This window comes from Hibiscus syriacus, unplaced genomic scaffold, assembly GCF_006381635.1.
Source record: "Hibiscus syriacus cultivar Baekdansim isolate YM2019G1 unplaced genomic scaffold, ASM638163v2 tig00116962_pilon, whole genome shotgun sequence".
NCBI classification, from domain to species: Eukaryota; Viridiplantae; Streptophyta; class Magnoliopsida; order Malvales; family Malvaceae; genus Hibiscus; species Hibiscus syriacus.
The window spans coordinates 5,105,747-5,124,586 of NW_024063488.1; the positions used below are offsets into that span (position 1 = coordinate 5,105,747).

Consider the following 18,840-nt stretch of genomic DNA (forward strand, 5'->3'; position numbering starts at 1 on the left):
AAGGAGTAAGGCATTAACATTTCTTGAGCATCCTTGGTAAATTCTCTTGTTTCTCTCCTCCCAAATAATGTAAGTAAAAGTAGTCCAAGCTAGCTTCATAATAGTAGTGAGCAACGATTTTCCTTTCCATGAAGCACAAGCCCATGAAATGTGAGCATTCCATGAACAAGTTCCTCTGCAAATGCCATTAAGATGCAGAACAGAGTGCCAAACAGAATTTGCCACAGAACAATGTAGAAACAAGTGGTCCCTAGTTTTCATCTCTTTATTACAAAGCACACAAATATCGTCAGTGTTTAACCCCATTCGAATCAGTCTATTTTTGGTTGGTAATCTGTCAAGGAAAGCCATCCAAGTAATAATACTATACTTAGGGACATGAAGAGGAAACCAGAATAGTTTATGCCAAGTAACCTTGTCGTCTTTGTTACGGATGTGATGCCATATGTCTTTGATTGATTGAGTTCCAGAAGCAAAAATGGGGGCAGCCTGATTCCTCATACTTAGCAGTTTACGAAAGCTCCAGCTTGTATTGATCCTAGCCTCCATAGTCCAAAAATCAGAGTTCTTGATAACATAAGTTTTGATCCAAGCGATCCATAGCGAACCATCACCCGCAAGGATTTTCTTGATCAAGTGCAGTATACAAGTTTTATTCCAAGATTTTATGTCTTTTAGCCCAAGACCCCCTTCAGATTTTGGGAGGCAAAGCTTATCCCATTTAACTCTTGTACCTTTAGCAGCAATATCATAACCTTTCCAGAAAAACCTTGAACATAATTGCTCAATCCGATTAAGCACAGATTGTGGAAGGATTAGCTGCCTACACCAAAAATTAGTGATACTATGAAGAACAGTTTTAATGAGCTCGAGTCTTCCAGCGTAACTCAAATGTCTTCTGGACCATTTATGGAGACGGTCTCTAATATTGTCAATTAGAGCTATGGAGTCTTTCTCCGAAAGCTTTCTAGATACAAGTGGAACACCCAAGTATCTAACAGGTAAGCAACCATGATTGAACCCGTAATCTGTTTGATTTCTCTTATTTTACTCATTTTTAGTTGTGATAAAAATTATCATTTTTGGTGTCTTTTGAGATTACGTTAAACATTGATACTCGTTTTATCATCTTGTACCGCTAATCTCATAGTTTGGTGATGACATAGAAGCTAACAATATATATTTTTATTCCACGTCATCATATTCTTCAAAAATAAAAAAATTCACCCATTTTTAATCGTTATTGGAAAATCACCATCGTCTTTGTAACTATCATAAGCACAGATGAATTTGTCTAATTATCCTTTATCATTTTTTATTGTTTAATTTTTTCTCAAATCTCTTTAAAGCTCACAAATCAAGCGCACATGTGCACACACATATCAATTTTAGGGTTTTGAGCATCTGTAAAAAAATGAACAATGGAGAAGACGAACAACATACCTCAAAACTAGTTTAATCAGACATATGTTAGAGGAGATCAAAGTCTTAGAATATTGAACATTGAAATGGGTTTTCATTGAATTTGAGTGGAGTTTGTGGTAAACCAGTCCAACAATAATAAAGAAGGGTGAAATACAAATATTTTGACATGAATCTTATTGCGAATGACAATCAACGACGGACGACAATTGATTAATAACGACGACTGAAGGGGTTGGCGATTGTATGCAAGGACCAAAATGATACACAAATTAAATTCAATATCTAAAAGTGAAATATTTTAAAATTTAGTGACAAAAACATTCATGTCAATATACCGTTAACGATTTAACGATCTAATACTTACATTAAAACCACAACTGAAATTTAATAATGAATTAAAATATTTTAAAATTCAATAATAAATTTAATCTAAATCTTTTAATAAATTTTAAACCCCACGTCCTTTTCATATATATACAGCTACAATGAATTTGATAAATTAAAGTCATCTTTTGATGGTAAAAAATGGATGATGTTGAAACTTGAAACGTGTCCATAATAATAATATTTTTGGTGTGCGTTCAGTAATTTTCCGAAATTGAAAATATAATTTAGGATGAGGAAATAAATGAGGTCCGCTAAAAGTCACAAAGGGGTATTAAATTTACTTCATGTAGGGGCCGATGAACTCCAATCATGGAATTCATGTCAGCTGACTTTGAGGGAACCCACAACATGTACAAAATAAAAATAAAAATCGAACAAACAATTTTGAGTTTGATTTAATTAATACTTACCGACATTGTTCATGTATGCAGATACATCTAATTATCGGAGCTATAATGACATGTTGGATGGTTGAGGTTTTGAAAAGATTGTTGCCAGTTTTGAAGCATAAGCAGCAACGTTCTTTTTTTCCGTTTTGGATTTTCATATAATAATACAATTGAAAATAATCAATGCGTTTCATCTTAATTAATTATTGAATGAATAATTCCTATCTAGAATAAAAAAAGAGGATTTTAATATTAATTAGTATTAAATTTACAACTTAAAGAAATAAAATATCGATCGAAAATTGTTAATCATATTCTACAGATTATTACCATTATCTCTGCGTTTTTAAGCGCACGTAAGATGTCTGCATTTATTTTTTTTGTCTGTAGTTGCAAATTACAGCCAACGGAAAACCAATATTTCAAAGATGGTTAGAAATTACAAACACGCATATTTTCCGAATCGGCATGGATCCGAATTCGATAGATTTTGATTTGATCTGATCATGTTAGATTTTTTTATAAAAAATTCGAGTTTGGGTCAGGTCGGGTCGTGCTTTTTAAATGTGATATTTGGATTTGGTCGAATTCGAGTTTAGGGTGAAAAACACCATACTCAACCTGACCCAAAAAAGTATAATTTTACTTTATATATTTATAAATAATTATAATAATATTTTTATATATTATTTTTTTAATTAAATCACTATTTTTATTGAATAAAAAATATTTTTATTATTTCGGGTTAGATCAGATCGGATTCAGATTTTATCTCAAAAAATCGAGTTAAGTTTAAATTAGATGGATGATATATATTTTTTAGATCAGATTAAATTAGCCTAAATCTGACCCGTGTCATCCCTATTTCCATCATCATTTTAATACATCTAATAATTCTCGTATAACATATGTCAGATATAATAAATCTTATAAAATGAAACTTTTCCGATTTTTAGGTTGGATTTTTTTGGTTTTCAAAAAGCCGGCTTAGATAACTGATGTACCCACGAACTAACACCAACCAATGGCAGCCAAAGTAAATTGCATCCGCATGGAGGCCAAAATGCATTCACAATTATCAATAAATAAAATAATTCCATTTTAATGTTTTAAAAAGTTATGTAATTAAAAAATAAAAAAACTTAAGGTGGGGGGTGAATCTAGAGATTGGATTCACCGTATACACTCGAATTTCGATATATACAGATTAAAAATATAAAATTAAAAAACTTAATCATAAATATTTTATAAATAATAAGATGTCAAAAAAGAACAGCTCAGAGCTTAGATTTGTGGGGTCCATCCATTCTTCTCTCTCTAGATTTGGTCGTCCCCATCCTTTCTCCTTTGATACGACCCCAATTACCCACCAGCCAGCTGCTCTGGCTCTGTCTCAAGCTTTACTCACTTGCTTATCGGCTCGGCTCGGGTCGGCTCAGTGTCAATAATTGTCTTTATTCTTTTACTGGGAATAAGCAGCGGGGAACTTTCTCTCTTTCCATCTCTCCTTTTATTTGCTTTCTCCCTCCTTGATCACTGTATTTCCATTGCTGCAAACAGAAAATAGCCTCCTCATCGTAAACCAGGAAAAATTTCTATCTTTAAAAATTCTCAACTATAAATGTTATAAAAACATATATTCTTCTGCAAACAAAAGTCGTATAAATATACAAGGCCGCTTTTGAGAGAAGAAAACCCAAATGCATGTAGTGATAACAACACTACTATTTGATTCTTTTAGCTTCTTTACTTTGCATCATTTTATCTTTGGTTTGTGAGTGAGAACAAACACCTGAGCTTTTTCTTTGTTGAAAGAAAAGAACTCGTTGGTGAGAGACAGGGAAGATCGTTATCTTTGTAGTTGGGGTCTTTTGTGTGTTTTCTGCTTGCTGGTGTTATTGCTTACAAGCTTCGAGGGACTCAAATAAAAATACTGGTGTTTTGTTCACACTTTAAGGATCAAAACTTCGAAAGTCTTTGTTTTTGGGTGGTGAAATGTGGGGATAAAGTGTCGGAATATAAGAAAGGGTGGATTGTGTGTCTTTTTAGCATTAAGTTTTGGTTCAAAAAAGAATAACACCTGGGTATTTGGGTGGAGCAGAATATTGTAGTAAAACCGGTTTCGGTTGAAAGAAGAAGAAGACATCAAATCTTGGGGCTTTGTGTTTTTGCGTTGTCGTTAAAATCTTCTTCGATGGGTAAATTGTCAGCTTTTTGATCAACTGGTTCTTGTCAGGGCGTGGTGTTTTTAATTTGTAGAGACGAAGGAGTAGAAATAAAGATTTTTAAGTGTAAGGGTCGTTGTTTGGAGGGTTTTGTTGCTTAGTTGATGTTGTGAAAGGAGTGATTTTAGCGGTGGGAATCTTCTTCTCGAGTGCATAAACTTAGGAATTAAAGTTTTTGTTGAACCGTTTAAAAAAAAAAAGAATGAGGCTCTCTTCAGCTGGTTTCAATCCGCAACCTCAGGAAGGTATGCTTTCTTCTTCTTCTTCTTCTTCTTCTTCTTCAATGGATTAGATAGCGTTTCTTCAGAGAGGTGAAGAAGGAGATGGGAGAATTGAAATTTTCGCGAGTTTGTTTATGGCTTGAGAAAATGTAAGAGAAAAAAAAAGTTAAAAACTCCAGATCAGTAAACTACTTTATTTTGTGTTTTCCTTTTCCTCTCAACTCTCAAATGCAAAGCCATAGGAGGATAATTCATTTCTTTCCCTTTTTTTTGGAAAGAAATGTTTTCCTGGGGGATAAGAAGTGCTCAAATTTTAAAACTATTCTGCTTTGATTTCATTCATCGTTTTCTTCGTTTCAAGCCGGGGGGTTTAATATCGTTAAGTTTTTTACGGGTTTGTTTTTTTTTGTGCTCTGCCCAAGCTTTATGTACCCATATTTGTTGGAAGTTTGGATTTTCTATCTTTTGGCATCCCTTGACCCTCTAGATTACATGTTTAATTTACTAATTGGAGGGGTTGTTGTTGTTGTAAACTAGCTCAGTTTCTTTCCTTCCTTCCTTTCTTTAATTTTTCGCTTTTAATTTTTGTTGGAAGTAGTTTTAAGCTAATGCAAAATAGAGTTTGCAGGAGAGAAGAGAGTCCTGAACTCTGAACTTTGGCATGCATGTGCTGGTCCTCTCGTGTCTCTACCTCCGGTCGGAAGTAGGGCCGTTTACTTTCCACAGGGTCATAGCGAACAGGTTGGTGTGCTTGAATCTGGTATTTAGCTTCCCATGATTAATTGATTTTGAACCAGAATGTATATTGCAGTTGGTTTGTATGTACCAACTTTTTTTGACCAAATGTATGTACGTATGTATTTATGTACCAAGTTGCGTTTGCTTCATCCAGAGTTTCGCAACCTTTATTCTGGGGAAAAGTGAAAAGTTATCAGCATATCATCATTACTGTCCTTTTCGTATTAATTGAAAGAATGTAAATAACGTAAGGGTGACAATTAAATGTCTCTTTCTCTTGCTGTATGACTCATCTGCCTTTAACCTACCATACTTCAGCCTCCCGTAGATCTGAGGCGGACGAGTCTTCCTGCACAGCATATACATTTTTTAAAATAAAATTTAGATAAAGTTTTGTTTTATTTTTAAAAATCAGATGGATACGTTCCGGAAATATCTGTAGTGGACTTAAGGTTTTGACTGTGGTTTCCCTTTCTCTTTAGTGTGCCTGTGTTAGAATCCGTTGGCTAATCAAATGTAATAATTGAAGCTATCAATATGGTTTTCTCCAGATATAGTGGTTCATTCTACTTGATTACTCATCATGTTGCAAACAGCATGCTTTGAAGGCATATATTGATGGTTTTCTTCACAGGTAGCTGCATCAACCAACAATGACATTGATGCCCATGTACCTAATTACCCAAGCTTACCTCCACAACTTATATGTCAGCTCCATAATGTGTCACCATGCATGTAAGACTTGTTTAATTTGATTTTCTGATGATATATGTACCTGTAGACTTGTCTCTAAAGCCTCAAAGTTTGTCTACTTCAGGCAGATGTTGAGACAGATGAAGTATATGCTCAAATGACCTTGCAGCCGCTCAATCCCGTATGTGATTTTGTCTGCATTCTCATTGTGATGTTGTCAGTCTTGTTGATTGCTTTAAGTAATGAAGTTTACTTGTTCTTCAGCAAGAACAAAAGGAAGCTTACCTTCCAGCAGAATTGGGCACTCCCAGCAGACAGCCAACAAATTATTTCTGTAAAACATTAACAGCCAGTGATACAAGCACCCATGGAGGGTTCTCTGTTCCTCGCCGAGCAGCTGAAAAAGTGTTTCCCCCACTGGTAAACTGTCACCGCCATAGGCATTGATGCCCTTGTATGCTTTTAATTGCAATGGTTTATTTATAAATTTATGCTTTTGATTGCCTACAGGACTTCTCGCAGCAGCCTCCTTGTCAAGAGTTGATTGCAAGGGACTTGCATGATAATGAATGGAAATTTAGGCATATATTTCGGGGTGAGTTCATTACAAGTCCTATTTTCGCTCTTCAAAAATGGAACCTTTTTTTACCAGGGAATGCTATTTTCTGCAACATGTTTCCTTGTAAAGTTGTAGAGAAGTTACAGTAAGTGTCACATAGACAATTAGCAGTACCTTACTTATAATTTTGGCCACTTTATGCCATAGGTTAATTTGATTACTATAATTGTACTAACAGTTGTTTACTTCTTCTGCCTTGCAGGTCAGCCCAAAAGGCACCTCTTAACAACAGGATGGAGTGTATTTGTAAGTGCTAAAAGACTAGTTGCAGGTGATTCGGTGCTTTTTATCTGGTAGGTAGCTGATTTGTCTTTTTACTTTATCTTACTGCTGCTTGTGTTATCTTTATTTTGATGTTCAAACCAACATATTAGGTTATTTTGACAGGAATGAAAAGAATCAATTACTTCTTGGTATCCGACGAGCTAATCGACCTCAAACCGTAATGCCTTCATCAGTTTTAATCATGTGATAGCATGCACTTAGGGCTTCTTGCTGCTGCTGCTCATGCAGCTGCAACGAATAGCCGCTTTACTATATTTTATAACCCAAGGTATGGTGCCATTGCTTTGCATCTAGTCATTGAAGTATTCTGTCAAGTGATTTCTCAGCCTCTCTAAAACTTATGCCCCTTCAATTCAGGGCTAGTCCATCAGAATTTGTCATACCTTTGAGAAAATATATCAAAGCTGTCTATCATACTCAAGTTTCTGTTGGCATGCGCTTTAGAATGCTGTTTGAAACAGAAGAATCAAGTGTTCGTCGGTAAGTCAAAACTCTCTTGTTGACATTTCGTTCTAAATGTTTAAAGTAACTTTCCTTACAAAAGAATCATATTAGTTTTCTTTTAGTGAAAAGGAATAAAGTGCAGCTATGGCATATGTTATATTAGATCTGCTGTTCTATGAATGCCTTTTTCTAATGCCTTCTTCAATCATCTAGCAGATCGTTGTGTTCTCTTTCTATGTTTCGGATCCCATCTCACATGTTTACTTTTGAACATCATGGACTTTGCATCTGATGGTTTTGCATTTACCAGATACATGGGTACAATAACTGGCATAAGTGACTTGGATCCTGTTCGGTGGCCAAATTCACATTGGCGATCAGTCAAGGCATGTCGAGAATGTTTTACCTTTATCACTTTTCATTGAAAATCTGGCTCATTTGTTGTTTTAGATATTCTATCATTCTTGATGAGATTTTTTGGAATTTAACTTATTCATGCAGGTCGGCTGGGATGAATCAACAGCTGGAGAAAGGCAGCCAAGAGTCTCCTTGTGGGAGATTGAACCATTGACAACATTCCCTATGTATCCATCTCTATTTCCTTTAAGGCTTAAGCGACCATGGCCACCAGGATTACCTTCTTATGGTATGCTAATCTGCTGCTAACTCCAACAACTTGTTTTATTTGGCTTACCCTCTCTTATGTTGAATTTGACTTTTATAAAGCTTATTTCTTTAATTTATGGGTGATTCTTTTGACATTTGTAGTGATTTTTAATTCAACTATTTCTTTCTCATAGGTTTCAAAGATGATAGTTTAGGCATGAATTCTCCACTTATGTGGCTGCAAGGAGATGCAGGTCGAGGAATGCAGCCTCTGAATTTTCAGGGGATTGGAGTTGCACCGTGGATGCAGCCAAGGCTGGATGCTGCTTCCTTTCTGGGTTTGCAGACCGACATGCACCAAGCTACAGCTGCTGCTGTGCTGCAAGACATGAGAGCAGTGGATCCGTCCAGATCAGCAACCACTAACCTTCTGCAATTCCAGCAACCCCAAAATCTATCCTGCAGGCCTGCTGCTTTAATGCAGCCCCAGATTTTGCAGCAGTCTCAGCCTCAGGCCTTACATCAGGGTGTTGAAGACAACCAACAACAGTCTCAATCTCAAACCGAGGCTCAAACACAACCACATCTTGTTCGGCAACAGTTGCAGCCACATAATTCATTTAATAGCCACCAACACCAACAGCAGTCTCAGTATCCACTGTCACAGCAACAGCAGCAACTGGTCGATCAACAGCATATATCTAGTGCAGTTTCTGCCATGTCACAGTATGCTTCAGCCTCTCAATCTCGTTCATTGCCTTCCCAAGCCATACCTTGGCTTTGCCATCAACAGAGTTTTTCTGATTCAAATGGGCACACTGTAACCAGCCCTGTTGTTTCTCCTTTACATAGTCTTTTGGGATCTTTTCCCCAGGATGAATCATCCAATTTGCTCAACTGGCCTAGATCCAACCCTGTAATAACTTCTGCTGCATGGCCATCTAAGCGGGCTGCTGTTGAAGTTCTCTCATCTGGATCTCCGCAATGTGCTCTGCCTCAGGTGGAAGAGTTGGGGCCCATCCAGACCAACATTTCTCATAATTCTATTTCATTGCCTCCCTTTCCTGGCAGGGAGTGCTCAATAGACAAAGAAGGGGGTACCGATCCACAGAGTCATCTCTTATTTGGTGTTAACATAGAACCTTCATCACTTCTGTTGCAAAATGGAATGTCAAGCCTTAGAGGAGTTGGCAGCGATAGTGACTCGACAACTATACCCTTCTCATCTAATTATACGAGTACTGCAGGCACTGATTTTTCAGTTAATCCAGCAATGACGCCTTCCAGTTGCATTGATGAATTGGGATTCTTGCAGTCTCCAGAGAATGTGGGCCAAGAGAACCCACAAACTAAAACCTTTGTTAAGGTCAGTTGCCTTCTGTTCTAGATGAATGGATTTGGCTGGTGTTATGAGTTCCATTTGGCTTGTGAATTTTAGTTAGTTTGATCTGTTGGCAGTTTCATAGCCTTTGTTTTTCCGATACAATTATTTTGATTCTTTGTAACTGATGCAAATACTTGTACCATGGAACAGGTTTATAAATCAGGGTCCTTCGGGAGGTCATTGGATATCTCCAAATTTAGCAGCTACAATGAGCTGCGCAGTGAACTCTCTCGCATGTTCGGCCTTGAAGGCCATTTGGAGGACCCTTTGAGATCAGGCTGGCAGCTTGTATTTGTTGATCGGGAGAATGACGTTCTTCTCCTTGGTGATGACCCCTGGCCGTAAGTTTCCGATTCTGCTCCCATTGCATGGATATAGTTTTGTCTCAAGCAGTAGGATGCATGTCAAGTTAACTTTGTACCATTTGCTCAAGAAATTGATGCTTTAAAATACTTTTTAACATGTATGCTCATCCATGGACAACACATGTTTGAAAGCTTGATGAGGTAAAATGAAACATTTGGGTGCAGGCATTTAAATCTATTTTTGGGTTATCCACATGCTAAGTTCTTTGCTAATTCCAAACTTTACTTCCATTTCCTTTCCAGGGAGTTTGTGAACAGTGTGTGGTGCATCAAGATACTTTCACCGCAAGAAGTTCAGCAAATGGGCAAGCGGGGCCTGGAGCTTCTAAACTCTGTTCCAGTTCAGAGGCTCTCGAATGGCAGTTACGATGACTATGTGGGCCAGCAGGACTCGATAAACTTGAGCTCCAGTATTGCTTCCGTGGGGTCTTTGGACTACTGAACAATTATACCTGTTAAGGTACCGTTATTCTCCTGTAACGTTAGTGCATCTTGGTACCCTTTTATAGGTTGAAAGAGCTGCCTAACTCTAGCTTGAACTATTATATATACGGATAATCTAATACTGTAACTATTAAGAGATCGTGGCCTATGTGATGGAAATATGTACAATTCATACTTATTAGCACATCATCAATATTTATGAAGCAAGCTTTAGCCTTTTCCCTATCAGATTCTTGAGTTGTCAATTTATCTTATGAGGTGAAAGTTATTGCACAAGTGACAACGAGCTTGAAGCTTTTCCCAAGTTTTGAAACTCCTTTATCTGGTGTAAAAAAGGGCCCCCTATCGAAAATCGACCATATCTGCGTTGCTCTACTGCGAGCATAGCCCACATTTGTTCATTTATTCCAACTTTTGGAAAGTGACCTGCTTTCACTATCTTCATCGGCTGGCTCTTCGACTTAGCTGGGAGTTGTCAAAATCCAACCTATTTGGTGAAAGTGAGACTGGTCATATTTCAAACATATTAAAAAGGTCTGGTGACTTGGGGTTGTATGAATGGCAAATAAATGATGCCGCTTTGGCCGGGAAGAACGTTAGATGATTCCATTGCCGTTCATCGCGACGACACAATGATTATATCATGACTTTGGAGTGGTGTTGTAAATCAAATTGAAAAGATTCTTAGGACCAACGAGACAAATAAAAGCCATCTCTCCTCGGATGTAAAACATCGTATCTAGGACATGGTTTTGTGCCTTCATATACTTGTTAAAAGGCAGCTGATAAAAGAAAAGTTTGCTGCAACACTGTCTCGTCAAAGTGCGGCTTATTTGCATGGCCGATGAATTGAGAACTCTTACAGGTTACTAGAGAAATGTTCCAAGTTTCTTATTCTCCTCTCTTTCACCTGAAGATTATAGACAAAAATAAAATCTTTGAATGAAACCGCATGCAGCAGATGAAATGGTAGGTATGCAATAATTCTTAGCCTAACTGATGGGCCAGGGTTGATGTCGGTCGACCTGAAATGTGAGCCACGTTTCCTCGTTCATTTTTCATATTTCCACTCGAGGATAAAGTTCAATGAATTTAAAAAGAGAATTTTCGAGTTTTTAGTACACCTTGATTATGCAGTCGTTTTTCAAAAATAATTTTTTTTTGACATTCAACGAACTTAAAAGATCGAAATACAGTCTATCCCTAAACTAGACCACTTTGTACCAAAAAGAGGGGATAAAAAGTTAAGAAATTAGCAGAGGCCTTTTTTCTAGGGGACGTGGGACTGGATAGCCACGATGTAAAGTTGGAAATGAAGGGTTTGCTTTGTTTTTTGGTGACTACATGTTGTGGGGACATTTGACAATAAATAGATAACGCTCAAGTGCTTGGGGGATGGGAAATGGTGACAAAAAGGGTAGGGCACCCATCAACAATAATAGTCCCATTTCAAAATTAAAGGAGGGTTTCCAGCAACCTCCTCTCAAGGCCCTTTATGTTTTTGAGTAGGGATAAATACGAGAAAAGATGGTACTTTTTTCCTTTTAACTTGAACCGCGTCAATGGCTTTTGCCTGAGTTGAGACCCATGTTCTCTGCCAAAACCAAGTAATAACATGGGCAAAAAGGTACGTTTCAACTCGTTTTCGTACGCGTGAAAATGTGTATCGTTGGCAGCTCGGTGCGTACTCATTTTGTTGTTGGCAAAGTACTGGAAGATTTCATTTAGGTATGAGAGATTTGGCAATGACGGACATTAATTTTGTCAGTGTTTTGAAGGACAGACAATTGTTCCTTCATTATATCTCCATGAATGTGGGGGAAGATTGAAGATGTTGACAAACAGAAATCTTGTGTTTCATATCGTTGTCCGTACGTAGGCTGTTTTCCTACTGGACTGAGTCATAAACAGAGCATGAATTATTGACATACATGAAAATATATAATATCTTTAACGCGATCGTAACACTAAATAACGAAGAAATTAGAATAGTTCTGCTGGCTCCTCTTTTGATGTTTTATTTTTCTGTTCTTTTCTGCTTTTGCATTTCCGGTTCTCTGAATGAATTTATCAACTTTTTTCAGTTTTCACCCTTTGATTACTTTCAGCACCATTCATGTAAAGAAATGCATGGAACCATTACAAAGAACAATTCATCCAACTTGATGTACAAAGCTACTGATCCTAAAAGTTTATGCTTGGTACCAACCAAGGACATGGATGAGAAAATTGCTTGGCAATTGGTCTGATTCTGGTTTCTAATGGCATGAAAACTATTGCCCTGCTTGGCTTGAACTAGTTGGACACGGAAACTTGAAACCCTCAAAAGACTACTGAAAATGGTATAAAAAATGAAACAGATCAGAAGCGGATATTGATGTATAGCTTTAACCCTTTACATGGGGCACTGAAGTGAGAAAAGAGACTTGAACAAGCTCAATATGTTCACTGAAGCAGATGCCAAACGAGACAAATTGCTGATGTAAAGGGTTAACATGGCAATACCAGCAACTGGATAGCAAACCAGATATTGATGTATGGCTTTAACCCTTCACCCAACGAAATTTTCAAGCCACATGGACTCGTTCATAAATTCAGATTATTATGCTACACTCCAACAACTGGTATTGAACAGTGCATACTTTACAGTCTGCAAAGTTTGGTTGACATGGCTCTGGTCTGAGACTAGGGTGAAGCCCAAGTCTTCAAGAATACAGGCCGATTCGAAACATGACTAGCCTCTTTAGCACCAATATTATGCTAACTCAACCGGTTTCTAGTCATTGGCAATTTAGAGGCTGATTCTTCCTTTGTGTAAGGTAAGGATAAATATATGCATGATTTCATTCAATGCTGTTGGAATTGACATTAACTGCGCCAATTGCGCTCTTCACACAAAAAACCTAATGTCATTCTATAAATACAACACAACATCTTCACTAACACTGCTCAAAACAAGGTTACAAGAGGTTCTACTTTGGCTCAACTCCGAGAAATTTTTGATTTTATTGATTGTTTACTATATTACTATGACAACCAACACATATACAGAGCTGATGGCATTCTTCCAGTTTGTCGAATGTATTCTGCTTGAGCAGCAGTTCTTTCTGCATCTCGATTCTTTCTAGCTTTGGCTGCAGCTAGTTTTTCTTCTGATCTTTGCCTAGCCATAGCAATCTTCTTCATCATCTTTGCTTGAGCTTGGCTTCTTATTTGCTCTACTTTAGCCTGAACAGTAGAAGACTTGTACAGTTACTATAGATACTTGTTGCTCAGCATATTACCACATAAATGATCCTCTATCATTGATTGCAATCTTTCCCAGTTTCCCGACTAAAATTATTTTGATTAATTGTAATGAAAATTAACACAACTGCATTATCTTAACCTAAACCAACCATATTTCATGTCAGAAGATATGAGATTAAGATGAAAATGACCGTCTTCCCAACTAATTTCTGGTCCAGGTTTTACTCTCTCATTGAGCTTTAGTACTATCAGTTTCCATAAAAAAGATCAGTAATCTTTAAATGTTTTTGACTATTTGTTGAAATATGAGATTTCAGATACCTCTATCCTCCACATTTCTGCTTCTAGTTTTGCTCTCTGCTGACTCTGCCATGCTTTTGATTTCTTCACGCTTATACCTGAAAAATTGAGATGACCATCCAGAACAAATAAACGTCTGGAGAATTGTTTAACAAGCATTAAATTTGCAATGTACATATCAGAACCTTGCTGTCTGCTTAGACTTTTTTGCTTCCTCCCATGCTGCTGCTTGTTTTTCATATTCAAACCACTCAAGCTCCTCCATACGAGTGGTACCTCCTGAAGATGTATTGTCTTCCTTCTCGTCCTTGCTTGCCCAAGCAGCAATACTCATCTTGCCAAGCTGGACACCAAGGGCTACGATCTCTCTCCTTGTCTTGAGCTTGGTTTCTTTCTCAGACAATGCTTTCCTGCCATTTTCAGGACAATGCTGTGACTCATCATCTATATTGTGGTCCAAAGGCGTCGATGTCGGTGCCCCTCCATGAGGAGTAGATGGGATTGAAGATGCTGGGCTGCGGAGCGGGGACATTGCCCCTACAGGTGTAGCAGTCCTAGAAGGCTCTTGACTTGCAACAGGGGTCATTTCTGTTCCCATGTCTCTCATACAAACTGATCGTATTGCAGGAATAACTGCAAGGCCAAATCTTTGGTTATGAGATAAAGAATAAATATAAAAAACAAAACTATGATCAATATATCCACCCTGCAAAATCGAAAAAATGATCAAAATACGAAGGATTTGATCCCTTATTTATACTCCCTGCATGATAGTCATAAGACTCATTTCAATTCATGTATATTTTCATTCATAAACTACAAAAAAAGGTTGATATGCAAATTTACGGGTTGAATTTCTTCGGAACATTTTCCTCCACACGATTGTGCTGAAATAGGATGAGCTCCAGAAGGAATAAAAGAGAACTTGTCGTATGGTATCTGCACAAAGTGCTGATAGAAATCTAATCTCTTAGTCTCGACTAAGCCATTAGCAGCCAGCTTCTGATCATAATTCGCAAACCCTGGAGCGACTCTCACTATATGCGTAAGAGGATATCGATTAACTTGGTTCTGAATTGGATTCTTCTTAACACAAGTTGCTTGCACATTTTGCCTGTTCATTATCCATTCTCAGCATCATTCCACTTATTAGATGACGTAGGTCTAGTGTACGACCTCGTCAGGCAATTGTGTACTGCTCTCTTCCCCTTTATGAAACTCAAAGCTTGATGAACTAGCATTACTATCATAATCAAGGTTTTCATCTTCAGGCATTCTCATTGGATGAATGGCGCTGGAATTACCATTATCACTCTTTGAGCATTGCTGCAACTTAGCACGGCTCACTTCGACACTCTCCTCTGCCAGATAACCCTTTGCTTGGCTATAAATTTGACGATTTAGGCTGGAGTCCAAAACCATCTCATTGGACAGTTTAACTGGTGCAACATCTAAGCTGGGAACTGTGTATCATTTAAATATGTTCTAAAATCAGCATGCAAATTTTACAGAACACTTGGCTGAATTCATCTGCTCCCACCCTAAACCAGGCCAAGAAATAAACAGAATCATACTTAGAGATGACTTTCGTCGTCAATAAATAAGTTACGATAATGAGAGAAAGGGAGAAAAAGAAACAAACCTTCCTCATCCAAATCTTCATTGCTTGAGGCTAATAGACTGTTGACAAACTCAGCATCATTAATCCTAGAAGGAGATGTCCTCGAAGAATTGCTATTTGATCCACCCTTCTTTCGATGATAATGAGAGCTTCATCCTTAATTTACTTGGTGACATGCCACTCTGAGGTATAAAGTATGTGCAAAAAGCTTTAATTTTAGAACTTTGTTAAAACCCATCAGATAAGAAAAAACAAACTCAGCATCATTAATCCTAGAAGGAGATGTCCTCGAAGAATTGCTATTTGATCCACCCTTCTTTCGATGATAATGAGAGCTTCATCCTTAATTTACTTGGTGACATGCCACTCTGAGGTATAAAAGTATGTGCAAAAAGCTTTAAATTTTAGAACTTTGTTTAAAACCCATATCAGATAAGAAAAAAGAAAACCCCATTCACGGCCTAAAAGCCATTATTAACATACAAAAGCTCAAAAAAGAACAAAAGGAAAAAGGCTTACCTGAGGTTTGTCAATTCTCTCGTACTCCATTAGATCTCTGTGCTGTTGCTGTCAACATGAATTAGACTCTAATTAAATACTACCCTTCCAACTTTCTTTCTCTAGTAGAGTTTCTAAGTTAAACAACGAGAGCCAGAAATAGCAGAAAATATAAAAATAAACCAGTAAAAACTACGACGGTATGTGTTTTCGAGTGTTATGTAGCGGCATGACTCTTACCAGTGACCAATGTTCAAATCATGATCCTCGCTGCTGCTCTCCGTTATAACCTTCTCTACACCTTCCACCCCTTCTGATCTTGCCACATCATCACTCACATGGGTTCCATCTGGCGTGGTCGTATCAGGGTGAACCGACCCATGTGAAAACGTTGCTTGGTCGAGTCGTATTTTCTAAAAGTTTCAACCTTTGAACTCAGGTTTTTAGCCGATTACTACAAAAACTAATTCTTTGAATCTTTGCTTAAGATATTAAGCCTTCAATCCTTTTAGTAATCTAAGGTCTTTAGATTATTAATTAAAAACTGGGATTCTTTCTTTTAATCAACAAAAGACAAAGGAAAATATTAAAATCTCAAATCCATGAACACCACCAAAACCTTTTCAAGAACTGCAATGATGAAAAACGTAGAATTTCATTTTTGCTCTGTATTGTAACTGCCATTGCCTTGTAAAACAACAAATTGGGTCATTATCATCATCAATCATCAACAAAATTGGCAAAACAGCGTATATGTGGACACTATTTCCTTCTATCTTTTTTTTTTACTGCTTTTTAGTTTCAAATTTAGTAAAATCAAACTAGCTTCAAGAAGGTGTTTGGTACTAGAGGAATGAAATCTCATTCCCCATTTGATTGGCGAACATTCTCAGCTTTCGGTAATCTTTTATTACCAACAGTGGGTTTTTTTGGATATATTACAAAAATGTCATTATCACACTTTCCTTAGGTTTGTTGGATTACCAGTTTTTGGACTAAAATGCACTTAATTTTTTTCAAAAAAAATATCAATCTTCTGACGTTTAATAATAAAAATTCTACGAAGGTTTAATTACAAATTTATCCTTAAACTATTTTAGATTTATAAAAATATATATAATTAGAATTTTATATGAAGTTTATGGATTAACATAAAATTTTACTCTTTTATTAAATCAATTTATCTTTTCAATTTTGTAAAAAAATTTATATAAATTATATGAATTTAAAATTTTTAAAGAAAATATATAAATGAATTATAATAATATTATAGTAGAATTCAACTTGTTAAAAAAATAAATATATAATAAAGATAATTTGATAAAATATACATTTTAATAATCTTTTATTCCTTTAACCAAACACGATAATCTTACATTCTTACTAAATCAACCAAACACAAAATATAATACTTTAAATAATCATATTTTTTAATAATCTTCTATTCCAATCTATACCCAGGGAAATAGAGGATTAAGCATATGGAGAAAGAGTAGTAACGAAAAACAAAAGGAAGGGTAGCAATTAAATCATAGTTAAGATGGAAATTTTGACAGATTGTCAATGGAGTCTAATCATTAAATATAACATATTTTCCAACTACCACGCAGCTGGCAATTTTGACTGATTGCCTTTATGGGTGGTCCTCACTTTTCCAATGTTTGACCAACTTGGTTTTCCTCGGGCTTTAATATATAAAACCTGTAAAATGTAGGTTCATTTTTTAAGTTTAGTGTTTAAGATTTTTTTAATTTTAATTTTGTGTCTAACGTTATATTTTGTAATTCAGAATAGATCATAGATTATTAATTTTTTCTATTAAGTGACATATGTCACAATATGGTAATTTTATATATTTTTTAAAAAATATTATTATATTTATAAAAAAAAACCCTTATTTATTTTAAATTACAAAAAAACCTAAACCCTAACACCAAAGTTTACCTACGGTGGCGGACGGCGACTACGACGTGACTCACCGGATGAGTTTTGAGCGGACGGCGACGAAGAAGCTAAATATAGTGACGGTGAGGCGAACAGAAGTCCGAGACGACCGAAATCGTCCAAAATCCGAGGCGTCGAGGTAGGTTTTTTACGAAACTTCAAGGGTTGGATTCCAGCGAATGGTGATGGTTATCCACGAATTATTTTGGGGATTTGATTATGGCGGCGATGCACTTCAATTGAGCTAGGCAGTGACAGAAACGAACGAGCGGCGGTGGTGGTCGGCGTGGGTTTAGGGATTTAAATGAAGATTTTCAAAATTTTAAGATTATTTCAAAATTAATGTTTTTAATTTTAAAAAATATATAATTTTTGGATTAATTTCAAGCTTGAAATCAAGCTTCGGCAGGTTGATAGGATACATTTCAAAAATTATATTTTAATCCAAAAATTATATATTTAAGTATAATTAGATCAGATATTTTTTTCAGAACTTACGGTGCTTAGGCATTGCATTATTGAAGTAACAGTTAGCCCACAGTCTAATAAATTAAATTACTGAATTTGGACTGATGTAGTAACTCCCTGAGTATTGGCATCACCGATTATGCTGAAATTCACCGATATTTATAATCTCCTAGACTTGTTGTTCAATCCAATCTCTTTGAAGTTGAAAGAAAGTTGGTACCCTGTTCATTATTATTAACACGTTTTGATTTCCATGTTTTAAACTTAATACAATAATTAGTATTTTTTAATTTTAAAAAATATATAATTTTTGAAATGTATCCGATCAACCCGTAGAAACTTGATTTCAAGCTTGAAATTAATCCAAAAATTTTATATTTTTAAAATTAAAAACACGTTAATTTTGAAATAATCTCAAAATTTTGAAAGCCTTCATTTCAACCTCTAAACCCATGCCGATTGCCCCCGCTCTTCCATTTTTGTCACCGCCCAACCCAATCGAAGCATCTCGCCGCCATGATCAAAACCCCCAAAA

General features: G+C 36.4%; 2 pseudogenes; one reads left to right on the forward strand and one right to left on the reverse strand.

The window, feature by feature from the left end:
• Window positions 1–3,748: 3,748 nt before the first annotated feature.
• LOC120190395 lies at window positions 3,749–10,453 on the forward strand (annotated as a pseudogene).
• A 2,725-nt stretch (window positions 10,454–13,178) lies between these two features.
• On the reverse strand, window positions 13,179–15,633 carry LOC120190296 (annotated as a pseudogene).
• Window positions 15,634–18,840: the final 3,207 nt, after the last annotated feature.